We start from the raw sequence: 15,913 nt of genomic DNA, 5'->3' as shown, positions 1-15,913 counted from the left end.
GAAACCATAGCAAGGACCAACCTTGTATAAAGTAGAAATGAATTTGACTGAACTGTTTTTGTACCTGAAGGCTTTATGGAAGGCAGAATATAATAGGAACAAACTTGCATATCTGGCTGAAGAAATATTTAAGCATCAAAACATTTAGGCTACTGCTCCAAAACCACGAACTAAATACACTTCTCTTATTTCAAATTACTTTGTGTGTGGTATTCTCTTATAGCAACAGAAAATGGACTAAGGCAATAACTCTCTCAATGACTGGTAGAAATACTTAACAACATATCAGCAAAGATATTGAATAACTGAACAACATCATTTGTACCAGCAACCACTCTCTTATTATTTGAGAAAAATATGTTGAGATTGAAAAAATAATTTATCAGTATAATTTCATTAGGATGGACTTTGTAAACACAAAGAATTATCCTAGAAACAACACAGGAGATAGAAGGGCAAGGATGGGAAAAATAAACAAATATACAAGCCAATAATCTTTAAACATGTGGATAAATGTAAATAAAATATAAAATAAGCTCTATCTTTATAAAATGATAATGATATTGATAATACTGTCTGTTATATATGAGGAAAAAGTACAATACAAAGTACTATAAACAAACAACATGCAAGTAAGTTGAGGATGATTGGTATAAACCTTTCTGATAACTTTGTGTTTTTACAATGATAGTTAATATAAGTTTTCATTTTGTTGCATATCATGATAATATTTTTAGAAAGCCTATGGATAAATTGAAGGAGACCAAATTAGCATCCAAATCAGTAAAGGGAAAAAGAATATGTTTTCAAAGAAAAAATAAATAGCATACAGAAATGTAGATTAATTAGAAGTTAAAAAATAGTGTAAAATATGAAAACATTGTATCTAATCACAACAAACATAAGGACTAACCTCACCAATTAAAAACAAATGTAAAAAAGTTAAAAAAATTTAATTTAAAAGGGCACTACTAAAACACAAGTTTGTAAAGTACATTAAAGTAAAGTAGTGAGGATTGAAACGGGTATTTTTGTTTGGGAGTTTGTGTGCATGCATATGTAAAAGTAGACTTTGATAGATATGTATGTAATACCAGTTACCAATTGTTCAATTCTCATGATACTGAGCTTTAAATATACGTTTCTAAATTTATGATCGGTGAAGCAGACAAAAATTTAGCAATATGAAAGCTTCAACATGTAATCAACAAACTTTATTAACATTACATGGAACACCACAATTGATGATTTAAATGGTGCCTCTAATTATATATATTTTGTTCTTTCTTGAATACATTATTTATTAAAAATTGACTGTAGAAATAGCTACACAGAAAATCAAAGAATTTTGAATACTTGCTATTACCTAGATATTTTATATATTATGTTTAAGTTCAAATTCCATTTGAAGACTAAAAGTAATAACCGTATGTTGTCAGTTGAAGGGTGTCCATTTAAAAAAAAAAAGTTGAAATCCTGACACCAGGTGCCTGTGAATGTGACCACATTTAAAAATAGGATCAAGCTGCTATAATCAAGAAGGGGTCATACTGGATTATGGTGAGCACTAATTCAATGACTGTTGTCCTCATAAGAGAAAAATTTGAACACAACCGCGAAATAAGATAATGTGAAAGACATAGTCACACAGCAGAAAAATCATGTGAAGACAGACATAAACATGAAAGTGACAGTTCTACAAGGCAAGAAACACCAAGCATTGCCAGCAAACAGCAGGAACTAGGGGAGGGGCATGAAATAGTTTCTTCCTCAAAACTTTCAGAATGAGGCAACTCTTCTGACACTTGGATTTTGGACTTTCAGTTTTCAGGACTGTGAGATAATTTTTTTTATTGTTTTAAACCACCCAGTTTGTGATAATTTGTTATGGCAGCCCTGAGAAAGTAATACATACTACTTTTGACTATTAAAATAAAACACTGATAAACAAGTGACAGCTTGGAGAAAAAAAATTGAAATGAAAGTTTAAAAACATGCAACCAACAACTGTTTTAATACAATTTAATTGCACATGGAAAATTCACCAAAGACGACAATATAGTAGTAAATGAACAGATTTTCAATAAATTGTAAAGGCTCTTAAAGATCAACATATATTATTTGATCACACCTAAATTAAATTAATATATGTAAATAAGATATCTATGAAAACCCCAAATTTTTGAAAAGTAAGTCTTTTCTAAAAGACTACATCAATTATAGAATAAATAACATGGATCACTTACTGAGTTATATTAAATATACAGTATATCAGAATTTGTGCTCCATCTTATAATTCTGTAGAAGAAAATCTATGACCTTGTACAAATAGAAAAACTTAAAACTGGTTATCTAAACTTCACTTTTAAACATTAGATTAAGAATAATAAATAATACAAGTAGTAAGCAGCAAATGGGAAACAATAAAATAAGGGCAAAAAACTGACAAGCATTAGAGAATGCCAAGTAAGCAAAAAGTTGGTTATTTGCAAAAAGAAACAAAAACCAAATTAACAATATAATAAAAAAGGAAATAGCACTACATATCTTACAGGTATTAAAAGGACAGTAAGAAAAATTTGTATGCTTACAACCAATAAATTTAAAACGAATAAATCATGGAAAATTCTAATTTATCAAAATTAACAATAAAAAATGAAAGATCTGAATAGTCCTTATTGATTCAATAAAGCGAATTTTTTATTATAAGTTTTCCCAGAAACTAAACAACTGGCTCAAGTACTTTCTCTTCCTCCAGTGAATGCAATCAAATATTTTATGAAGAAGATTCAGATTCTGACATTTTCAAAAAGTTTATGAAAGATGCTGTTATATTTAAATGCAATACTTTTGTGAGAATAACAACAGATAAGAAAAAAGGCGAATGTGCATTTTCTCAGGAATATCTGGATGGACACAGAAAACAAGGAATGCTTCAATCCAACCATGTTGTGAAGAATATACATCTTCTACTCCACTCGTTTAAGAATCAGGACAAACCAATAGATTAAGGGAAAAATGAATTTAAATAATAGGATATTCAACAGAAACTAATATAAATAGCTACCATATGATCAAACTCAAGTTTAAAAGTAACATTTGCTTTATATTCTCATGTCAGAAAATGTTGCATTTTTTTTTTTCTAAAATACAATTTAACCTTAAGCTGTGGGGCAGAGCAATAAGATAAAAGAGAAAGTGTTTGGCAAAATCTAATGTTATATTCCATAACAAAGGTTTTGAACTTTAATTTTCTCATTTTTGATACTGATTTTTTCCTGGGATTTGGTGATTAAAATGAGATAGTACATAAAATGCAAAGTGCTTAACATGTTACACGGTAGGTTTTAAAATGTATTTTTAAGTAGCTCCATCTAAGAGTTTGTCAAAAGAAATATATTTATTCTATACAAATTCTAAATCACCATCCTATGATAACTGGTTTTCCAGCTTTATTACATTTTTTGACTATTATTTTATTTTTGCATAAATAGTATTTTGTTGATTCTTCACATCTCATCTGATCCAAACACTTTTTCTGTCTCTGTTTATATTCCATCAATATTTCTCTGACTTAAAAGAAATATGTTCCAGATAATGTTATTAGTGACACAATCTCACACACAATTTTTTCCTTATTATATGACACATACTATTACCTCAGATAAGTATATTTCAATATATACTTTCAAAGGACAAGTAAGTTCTCACAGTTCCACATCCGTGAAATGTTATTTTTGTGTTTCTGAAGAATTTTTGTAATTTTAAAGAAGTATTTTTTTCTTTAGATTTTCATCATGATTTTTAACATGCTAGTATAATTTGTGACTTACCAGGAGAAGGAATACATATTTCAAGGTTTCCAGAAACATTTAAGCTTTAAACATATTGTATGGAACATTCATTATTGTATGATAGAACATTAGCATTCTTTACATTGAAAATAAGGATTGCAATTGCTCAGCGTTTATTTTCTATCATAAGATCATGCTATTTTTAATATATAAATGTTAATATTTTTGGCAAAAAAAGATTTCTGCTTGTAAGTTCTTCTGCCATGTATTTTTGCTTCCCCTTTCAAGCTATCTGAGCCCTAACTGCTCATAGCAAGCCCTCCAGGATGTCCTTTTAACTTGCCTTCTCGAAACCCACCCACTAATTCATATATAGCTTTACCATCTTCTTTTACCCCTTCCTCTGAATACTGACTATGAACATCTTGGGAGGAGTTCTCTGAAGTGCATGTAGAACTGTTCTTTGTGTAGAGATGGCATTGAACTAAGAGAACTGTATCCCTTCTGGGTTCACAGAAAGAGAAATTAAAATTGATGCAACTCAAAACAGGTGTCCAGAGCTGAGAGAAAGATTGGTTCTGAAAGCACATCCCAAAGGATATGAATCCAGAAAGAAGTTACTGAAACTTTACCAATCTTTTCACGTTAATTAAAAAATATATGTATCTGCAGTACACCACTAAAATCCAAAGAAACTATAGACAAGGTAATGGTTACTGTGACACTTTATAGTCTATTGTTTTTTTGTTTATGTCAAATATTTAGTTTCATTGATTTTAAAAAATATATTCTGAGAGTTATTAAATAAAACATAAATAATAATACAGGCATTTTGGAAATTACACCAAAATATATACTGAAAACATGATTGCTGATTTAATCTTTTGTGAATACCTTTAAACTGTTCATGAGTGAATACATCATCTGTAGGAAGGTTGCATTATTTATAGCTACCAGAAATTCTCTATAATGTACCGTGCTGAATGCTGGTAGATATTTAATAACTTCAACGGCCTTAGAAGAAGGAATTTGTTCAGCAGGATGCCTTAAGAAAAATTACTTCCTTCTCCTGCATTTCTCTGATCTACTGCCAGAGCTTCTTGTGACTAAAATAAATGAGAGCCAGAAAGCATCGAATAACTCTCAGTCCATGCTTCTTAACACCCTGGGAGATAACGGGCAGATATTCAGTACAGTATTATATAAACTTTCAGGGTCCTCTTGGATACCTTTTCTAGATTAAAAGTTTGTGTTCCTGACTCAAAGGATGACCAAAACCACATTAATGTATGATGATATTTGCTTAGCCATATCCCCACTTGAAAATTAAATGTTAGCCACACGTAATGGTTTTTATATAAGATCATGGAGTAAAACAGAGATGAAAACAGTAAGTGAGTAACAAAGAATAAGAATATAGTTCCCATATTGTTTCTACCCTTGATAATGTAAAATTATTTGTGCCCTGTACGTTTACAAATTCACTTTTTTCCTTGACATCTTCTAACACTTTGACTGTGATATCTACTTTAATTGATTGTGTGACCTAAATCCTTATTCCCACAGCATCATATTTCTTGCAATTTTGTCTCCATTGAATTTCTGAAGTTTTCCTTTGACTAATATTAATGAGCAAGAGTACAATAGGAGGAACCCCAGTTAATCACTGGTCACAACCATTGTCATTCATATCAAAGTACAAAAATGGTGAAAATCATCCATTTCTTCCCACAAGCAGACAACTTTGCATTGTAATGTTGCTGCTCCTTCTATGAACATTTTGAGTCTTTTTCTTTATCCCTCGACTATGGGATAGCCTCTGGATTTGCTTTGACGATAAAACACATTGGAATTGGCATTGTGTGTGGTTTGAATCCAGACCTCAATATTTGTATGTTTCTGCCCTCATTTAAGAAATTTTGTTGAGCTGTCATTTGCAAGGCACTGAATGACTGAATACCTAAGTCACAGATAATATACCTTAACTAGTGGACTGTTCACTGGCCAAATAGATGAGTTAAAGAGAGATATGGTGGAAATTAGCAAGCATATAACTCTAAAGATTCTAAAAGGATGAGATCGGGCACATGGATTGGGTTCAGTGTATACTGCTCAGGCAATGGGTGCACCAAAATCTCATAAATCACCGCTAAAGTACTTACTCATGTAATCAAATGCCACCTGTTCCCCCAAACCTATGGGTAAAAACATTTAAATTTAAAAAGTAAAATAAAAATGAAGAATTTAATTGGCATTGATCTCTGCAATTCCTGCACACATGTGGCATTACTTTTGGTTTACTATCTTGGCTAAAGGAAAGAGAGACTCAAACATGGAACCTGCATTTGGGCATGTTTGCCATAACGTCCCTCACTCCATGGGTTAAGAAATCAAAGTGAGGATTCTGCTTTGCATTAAACATATAGGTTCCAACTATTCATTTCAGAATTGAGGAAATAATTCAAAGAAGCAATTGCCTCACTAAACCCACTTTAGAATCAGACCAATAATTAATTTACCAGATAACTGCTACAAATCTTTACTCTGGGTGAAAAACTATAGTAGTAACCAAAAATCAGCTCCCATCTGGAGTCTATGTCTAACAACCCCTACCTTGCTAGTAGACCAGCCATTGCTATAGTCAAGTTAGTTTTCTGCCGAGTAGATCTCAGCAGACATAGAACAATTGTTGCTATATAAATCAAGCAGTACTTTTGGAAGCTGAAATTCTATTTAATATTTAGCAATCCTGAGATCATTTAGTTATTGTCACAAATCATTGAGCTTAAAAAACATCTAATTTATGCTAATGTAACTTAATTGTGGTAATTGTAACCATGCTGTCCATGATGGTTAATTATTGCCAACTTGCCTCTACATCTTTAGATCTTATTATGCCAATGACATCAGGTTATGTGTGTCCAATGTATTATCACTCTCAGTCATCTCCAATATACAGAGCTCTTCAAGATCAAAATGCTCTTCTTAATATTTGGTAACAGAAGTACCTGTTTGGAGACATTCTTAGGAACAGCTGAGCAACATGCACATGAAAGACTAGCTTTAACATTTCAATATTAACTCTTCAGACTCCACTCTCTTCAACATACAAGGAAATTCCAGCATTTTCATGTTATTCATTACTGTTATTTTTAGTATAGTTATCAAGAGCACAACTAGTAGGTTATTATTGCTCTCTGGCAATCCAGTCAATATTTTAATGCTCAAATGCTGTATTCTATTTTTAATACATTTGACCAAATCAAGTTTTTATTATGTCTTCTTTGATGTTTCATACTAGAATCACTTCCATAAACGCTTCTCAGGCTTATAAGTCTTTCAATGTCAATGCGATTTTCTCATGGCTCAAGACTTGCATTTCTCCATCATAGATTTGTTGTGTTTGACTCTCATTAGGGACTTGAAGGAATGAAAGGCAATGTGGGGGCCCATCTAAGTATATTTGACCTCTGTTTCTGAGAAAACTTTCTGAGTGTAGCAATTAAAATGTTTATATTCAGAGATCATATTCTGGATAGGGGTAGGAGCAAAGGAAATTCAGGAAAATGTAGTTTCAAGGTTCTTAAACTTATCAATATCTTTCCCCAAATTCTCATCCCTTCTCTTAGTGGGGGATCCTGCTTTTGACCCCACAAGAGTAAAGTAAGTACTTTAGCACAAAATGTCTAAAATGAGAGAGCATTCAATTTTGTGCTGCAGCTCTGCAAGGTGTATATTTTTTCTCATATTAAAGGTCCTTCCCTGTTATTACAGAAGCTGTGAGAACTTTTTAAACCTTCCTTTCTAGATGCATGCTTCATTGGATACTGATAACCGCTTTCTTTTCTCTGTGTTCTCTAGAGCTGTACAAAGAAAGGTGATTCTACAATCTTTATAATCACTCTAGTTGCTATAGTAACTAAATACCATACCACTTTCTCTCTGAATATTATACTTTCTACCTATAATTCATCCTATGTTACTACTGGTAGTAATATGAGAAATTGTTATACCCCTTATGCTATGGATTAATCCTGTGTGTCAAGAATTGGGCTTGAACATGCTTTGCCTTGAATATTTGAGCCAACCAACCCTAGAATACCATTATGAGTTCATATTTTCTGGGATAATTCTAATGTAAATTATTACCAAAGCCAAAACTAGATAAATACAATATAAACAAATTATGATAATTAGAACAATTACAAATAACTATTTTATGAAAGCATAGGTTAGATAAAACGAACCATAATGATTAGCACAGGAACCCTAAGCTGGAAGAGGTATTTTATCACCGCCTGCAAGTCTGAAGGAACAAGGGGAAGGGGAGGTTACTAGAATTCATATCAAGTCAGTAAAATGAAGTAAGCCACCTTGAGAGAAGCAATGACCTTCTGTCCAAGTGACACAATAAATTCAAGTTAACCTCACAAGAGGGAAGTTAAGGAAATAAAAAATGGTACAAAAAAGAAAGAGGGCGCAGGAGCCCTCTGATATTACTAATCATAATGGTCTCCTTCTGAGGCAGAAAGCAACCATGATAAAGTTGGATGGTGGATCCAGAAGACAGAAGGGATTCAGGATGCCTTTATATTTATTCAAAATAAAATAAATATAAATGTATCTATCGGCAGAATAATTAAGATCCTATGTGAAAATTTAAGGAGCTAGAGTTAATTGTGCTTGAGATAAGAGGGAATGATCATATTTTCCATAGGCCCTATGGGATATCATTACACACACACCCCCATACATATATATGTAAAAATAAACACGTATGTATGAATGTGTACATATATTATTTACTTATTCATAAAGTTAAGAAAAGACATATTTTCAGCACCCACTGCCTAGGATTAGGGCCCAGAGAGGTAACATTATTTGTTCTACCCAGGGGGCCAACCTTATTGCAACACTGAAGATAAGATCACAATGTTTCTCTAAACCTATTTCCACAGTTAATCAATTGGTATTAACGAGCAACAATGATCAGAGGCAGACAGTTAGCTAAAAATACGTTCTTTATGAGAGAAATACCAGAAATTTAGGGAATGTGGGAAATGTTTAACTGAACATGTATTCTACTTTTACAGCTTTTATACCCCTTCCCTATGGAGTATCATTCTCTTACTCTCTCTGAGGACTCCACTCTTTTAAAGCATTTTTAGTTATCAGAGTCTGTTAAATACTACTGGTTTGTGTGTTGAGACAAGCATTTAAAAGGCGGGCAATCATTTAAAATCATCATACTCTTTAGGCTTAATACTATGAGTCCAGGTTTACATTTTCAAGCAGAGAGACTCTCATCCATTCAAAATATTTAATGAACAGTCATGAACTATTCATTTGTAACTCTTGTTTAGAGTTTAAAAATAATTAGGTCTGTCTCAATATAGTAACAAAGCATGCATTTATTCATTCTGGTTACTGTCTTATCAATTAACTTAAAATATTAGCTGAATATATACTTATGATCACACACTCTTCTTGACAATGATGAGATAATAGGGGCAAAAACAATAAAAATCATTGCCTTTGAGAAGCATACATTTTCATGGGTACCTGTATTCTACTGAAATGCGAGAGAATCTAGTATTAAAATAGCTACACATACATTGTCAGTGTGGGTACTTCACATGAAGAAAGTATGCAAACAAAGTACTGGGCAATGGAGAGTAATGGAGAGGAGGCACAATGGTGTAATGTGAAAGTAAGCTTCTACCAAAAAGCACATAGAAATTATAGAACCAACATTTAATAATAGAAAATAATTAGAAAATTACAGTAAAATATAGTTTTAAAATATTCTACTTGTCCACACTCAAATATTAACCTTTTATTATTTACATTTTAAATTTCTATATATCTATATTATATATTTTTATAAACATATGTTTATTTCCTTAATTTCCCTCTTGTGAGTATCACTTGGGTATGTTTTGTCACTTGGACAGAAAGTCTTGATCTCAAGGTATCTCACTTCACACACACATATACATATACATGGATATATTAGATAGATAGATACCAATTTATCCAATTATATGTGCAATACAGATACATACTTTGTCAACAAATGGCAAATAGACATCAGGATATGAACAAAAGATACACAAATAGCAATATCAAAATTTCCTCCTCGGGCCTTTACTTTCAAAATCAAACTGAAAGAATTCCTTTTTAATTAATTCTCACTCTTATCCTGAATATTTTATAGCTATTGTAAGCGCTTCCATTTGTAGCGCTGAATTTTCTGGGGGGGTCACTGAATATCCTCAGAACATTATGTTTATTTAAATAACAACAAAATGCTGAATAAGCACATAAATTTTTCTCTTCATTGAGATGATAATTTAAAGGTAGCAAATATTAATTGCATACTTACTTCTGAGAAGCATTCTAAGTCATATTTTCAGAGCATTAGTTATTTCCTTGCTAAAATATTCATCATGACAGTAACGAAAATGAGACTCAGAGTTAAGTAACTTACTCAAAATCTGACTTTCATTAAAGAGAGATGGAAGACTGACTTAATTTTGATTCTGGTGCCTGTGCTCAGTCTTCTCAATTCCATCCATGTTTATTGATACATTTTTTAAGGAAGCAAAAAAAAAAAAAAAGAAAAAGAAAATTGTATATGTTACTACTACTATTATTTTACATCTCACAAGACTGTACACTAAATGACAAGAGAAATGACTACTGAACTCACAAAGCTTTGAACAGTACTTTATATGTATTACTGAGCAATTTAAACCAAAGTTATTTATTGAAGTGACACTCCAATACACATTGCAGGGTTATACCAATGTAAATAATACAGTTACATTTAGAATGAAATTGAGTTTGTGTGTTTGTGTGTACATGTAAATGATACACAATTGCACTCAGAAGACCTGAGTTGAAGCTACAGCCCTTATAACCTTCAAATTACACGAACTTGGTTGAATAATGATGCTTTTTACCTTACCAATAAAATAATAGCAATAAATCATTTAAGAATGTAGTTGAGAAGAGCAAAATGGGATAATGGGAACAAAAGTGGTTGATAAATTGTTAATTAATCTATATTTTTTGGTCTAATTATTGCTGTATCTGTTTTAAAAATTAAAAAAAAAATGTGTAGCCAGAGAATCATCCCAAAGGTGACAAGAGTTGTAATTGGTAGGAAGAAAGGACGGTTGAAAAGGGAGTGGGAAGAGTGTTTCTGTAGGGAATTTTCAGCAGTGCTAGAAGATAACATCTGTCTAATATTCAGAAGAGTCAAACAGCCTGGCAGAGAATAGCAAAATGAATGAGTTTGCTAATTAGCACTAATTAACCTGTTTGGGTGGAAAATTTGGTTTAATTCAGCAGATCTACCACATGCTGATATCAGGCTGAATTTCAACACTAAATACGACTTTTGCTAATTTAATTGATCAAAGTTTGAATCTCTTAAGCATTTATTTGATCATATTTATAGATTCAATAACTCGCTACAGCTCTAAAAAATCAGGAAAAATAATGTTATTGTTGCTGTGTATTGCCAACACACATTGTAAAAACATTTATTTTTACAATTTATAGGGACTACTAAGATGCAATTCAAAGAATTCCTGGAAAAATGAAAGCTGTTGGTAATTCTATCCTCACAGATATAAACTGTACTAGCAATTAAACACATGTATCCAGGTGTATTAATTTTATACACTTAAGGCAATGCAACTGTGTTACAAAGTAAATCATCTACTTAGCTTTGTGAGTTTTTTTAAATGATAAAATATACACTGAATTGTAGTTTTAAAGGACTCATAATTCAATATCTTAATATAAAATGTACATTAAGAGCTTGTCTCAGTTCATGTGGGCAGCTACAATAAAGCTATTAATACCTTGGACTAGGTACTATATAAATAATAGACATTTCTTTATCACAGACCTGGATGCTGGGGAGTCCATGATCAAGGCACCAGTAGATCTAGGGAAGCCTCACTGTCTGCATCATAGGTGGTGTTTTGTTGCTGTGTCCTCATGTGGTGAAAGGACGAAAAGGAACCAAACACATTTCCTCAACCCCTTTTATAAGAACAGCGCCTCATGACTTTATCATCTCCTCAAAGTGCTACTTTGTAATACTATTGCATTGGGGATTAAATTCCTGCATGAATTTTGGAGGAACCCACTATTCAAACTATTGCGCTACTCCTGCAGGTAAGTACAAGCAGGGATTATTATATTAATATGTCCTTCCTCAATTTTCTCTAAATGTGTAACAATCTACACCGATTGGTTTAAAAACGAGAAAGCATCCGTACTTCAAAAGTTTTAATTTGATCTTGTGCAAATATATGTGAGAATATTACCACACATCTCCTAGAAAAATATATTTTATTTTCCTTTTTAAAAACTTTTAAATTCAGGGGTACATGTGCAGGTTTTTTATATAGGTAAACCTGTGTCATGGGGGTTTGTTGTACAGATTATTTCATCACTCCAGGTATTAATCCTAGTACCCATTGGTTATTTTTCCTGATCCTCTCCCTCCTCCCACCCTTCATCCTCCAAAAGACCCCAGTGTGTGTTGTTCCCCTCTATGTGTGTGTGTGTTCTCATTGCTCAGCTCCCACTTGTAAGTGAGAATATGCAGTATTTGGTTTTTCGTTCCCGTGTTTGTTTTCTGAGGATAATGACCTCCGGTTCCATCCATGTTCCCACAAAAGACATGATCTCACTTTTTAATGGCTGCATAGTATTCCATGGTGTATATGTACCACATTTTTCTTATTCTCTACTATCAATGGGCATTTAGGTTGCTTCCATCTTCTTGATATTGTAAATTGTGCTGCATTGAACATTTGTGTGTATGTATCTTTATGGTAGAATGATTTATATTCCTCTGGGTATACACCCAGTAATGGGGTTGCTGGGTTGAATGGTAGTTCTGGTTTTAGGTCTTTGAGGAATTGCCACACTGCCTCCCACAATGATTCAACTAATTTACAATCCCACCAACAGTGTATAAGTGTTCCCTTTTCTACACAACCTCACGAGCATCTGACATTTTTTGACTTTTTAATAATAGCCATTCTGACTGGTGTAGATGGTATCTCATTGTGCTTTTGATTGGCATTTCTTTAAGGATCTGTGATGTTGAGATTTTTTCATATGCTTGTTGGCCTTAACCCTTATTCAGCAAGGGAGGTATAACTCAAACTCATTGTTTAGAGCTTTTATCGTTTGTTATTCCTCAGGATTATAAACTTGTTAGGGACGCAAGCACACTTTGTTTATAAATACACCAAGTATCCTTTCTTTCATTCTTTGGGTTTGGAATGTTTTTTCTATTTTGATAGAAATAGGGTGCATAGAAACCATTCTGTAGCTGACATGTCAATCTGTGACAAAAGAAAATTTAAATTGCTGACGGTCTTATGGTATAGCAAAAAATTTTTTTTTTTTTTTTTTTTTTTTTTTTTTTTTTTTAACATCTTGCTGCAATGCCAAGATCGTATGAGGAAATTGGGTTTTAGGTCCCCTCTGTTTGTAGTATTTTCTTACTTTAATTCTCAGCAAGTCACATCAGCTGTAAGAGAGAACTTGCTGTAATTGGGAAGAAGAGTTAATTTAGGGAAACTAAGCTAGTGATCTTAAGAACAGAGGAAAGTAGGCTTGCTCCTTCCTCCCTCCCTCCTTCCCTTCCTTCTTTCTCTCCTTCCTTTCTTGTTTCAAAACATTTACTGTGACATAAAAGATTAAGGTAATATGACTGAAAAGGATAGTCACCGCTACTTCATAACTTTTACTCCAAGTTGTGAAAAACTTGCTCTTTTGAGAAGATGGTATTTTAAAATTCTGAGAAAGTCAAGAGAGTATGGATATCTTCTGATCCCAGGTATGGATTGTTTGTATTTCGTTCTCTGATTTATATTCCCAAGAGATTAATAGTGGAAAAAAGGTCCTCTGATACTTTAGATAAACATCACAGTTTTCCAAAGGGAAGGCATAAACAAGAATGTTAATAATTAACTAGTTTCCTATACTTGCCTCTTTCATGCCACAAATCTATGTCAAATGTTTGTCTTATTTCATAGTTAATGACATAGAATACTCTAAAGTGCAAGTTATCAGTAATTAATATGTTGTAGAATTCCACAACATTTCCACAACATTATATCTAAATGTTCTTCATTTGTATAACTAAAATATAGTAGGGTCCCCACTTTCGTTTTGTATTTTATGACAACCACTAACTGCAGCATTTTGAGTCCATTCTTCTATTTGTAAGTTTTTTTTTTTTTTTCCTTCACTGGACAAACTCCCACTTAATTTCAAAATTACAGATGTCTTTGGGTAGAAGGTATAGTTGACTAAGAAATAAAAAATCAGCAGAAATGATTAAGTGCATTCCTAAACTTAAACTATAATTACCTTTGAGCTATATAGACTTATTTAAATTAGAACCTGATAAAGTGATTAATCTCTACTCTGTCAAACTCCTAAATAATAAATAATAGTGCTACTATATTTTCTCGGGGGGTATAAGGAGCCATTTAATTCCCTGTGTGAACTTTCTAGATGTCCAGGAGCGAATCAAGAATTTTTTAACCTAGAAGCTGGAGCCAGTTAAATAAATTTGAATTTCTCAGGAGCTCACTCAAACTCCATCATGTGGTGTGAATCACGTCCAACCAAATTTCATCTTATGTCTACACTTATTCCCTAAGCAGTGACATTATTCCAGTCCCACAGATTTCTTTTCCTGCAACACATATTTTGAAAACTCGAAATAGGTATTGTAAATTTGTATCTGTTTTTAAGTGTTTTGTTTTTTAACCATACTCATCACCTCAGTAGCTAATTTCCTGTGGCTTTTCCTATGATATTTGATGATATTGCTGTTCTTGCTCTTTGTTTTGCCATTTACTGGGAGGAATTGTGACTAAGACACATCAAAATTTTATTTCCAGTATTCTCACATACTTCAGCATGAATAGTGTGCTTTTTTTTGTCTTTTATGTATCACATTTTTTCAATAATTTCTTGATTTATTCATATATTATGGAATAGAATGCTTATGTGTACATTTTGACATAAGTGTGTCTGAAATTATTGACAAAAACACTTTAAGTCTATGCAATTTAAAGAATACAGTATACATTTCATTTCAAAAATGTAATTCAGAAAAAAGTTTCTATACTGTAATTATAAAACTATTTACACTTTATAACACTTTCTTTGTATGGATCTACTTAATATTTCAGGAAGCCACAACACGTCCATTTTATGACTTAAATTTCAGTACCTGGTAATGTGTCCGAACTGGTGTGGTGGGTTCTTGGTCTCACTGACCTCAAGAATGAAGCCGCAGGCCCTCCCAGTGAGTTTTACAGTTCTTAAAGATGTTGTATCCAGAGTTTGTTCTGTTCCTTCAGAGATTCAGATGCGTGCGTCTGCAGTTTTTTCCTTCTGGTGGTTTCGTGGTCTCACTGGCTTCAGAAGTGAAGCTGCAGACCTTCGCAGTGAATGTTACCGCTCTTGACGGCTGCGCAGAGCCAAACAGCAGCAGCAAAATTTTTCCAAGAAGTGAGAGAAGGAGGCTCCCACACCAAAAAACGACACTTGAGTGTGTGGCCGCTGTCGGTTCCAGCAGGCTGCTTTTATTCCCTTATCTGACCCCACCCACATCCTGCTGATCGGTCCATTTTACAGAGAGCTGATTGGTCCATTTTACAGAGAGCTGATTGGCCCATTTTACAGAGAGCTGATTGGTCTGTTTTGACAGGGTGCTGATTGGTGCGTTTACAAACCTTGAGCTAGATACAGAGTGCTGATTGGTGCATTTATAATCTTTTAGCTAGACTCGAAAGTTCTCCCAGTCCCCACTAGATTAGCTAGATACAGAACACTGATTGGTGCCTTTACAATCCTCCAGCTAGACATAAAAGTTCTCCAAGTCCCCACCAGACTCAGGAGCCCAGCTGATTTCCCGTAGTGGATCCTGTACCAGCTCCGCGGAGCTGGTTGCCAGTTCCCCGCCGCAGGCTTGCGCTCCTCAGCCCTTGGGCGGTGGATGGGACTGGACGCCACAGAGCAGGTGACGGCGCCTGTTGGGGAGGCTGCGGCATGGCGGACTGCAG

Source organism: Macaca mulatta, chromosome 17, assembly GCF_049350105.2.
Source record: "Macaca mulatta isolate MMU2019108-1 chromosome 17, T2T-MMU8v2.0, whole genome shotgun sequence".
Classification (NCBI taxonomy): Eukaryota; Metazoa; Chordata; class Mammalia; order Primates; family Cercopithecidae; genus Macaca; species Macaca mulatta.
The sequence above is the reverse complement of the archived record's forward strand: the minus strand, read 5'-3'. Positions refer to the sequence as shown.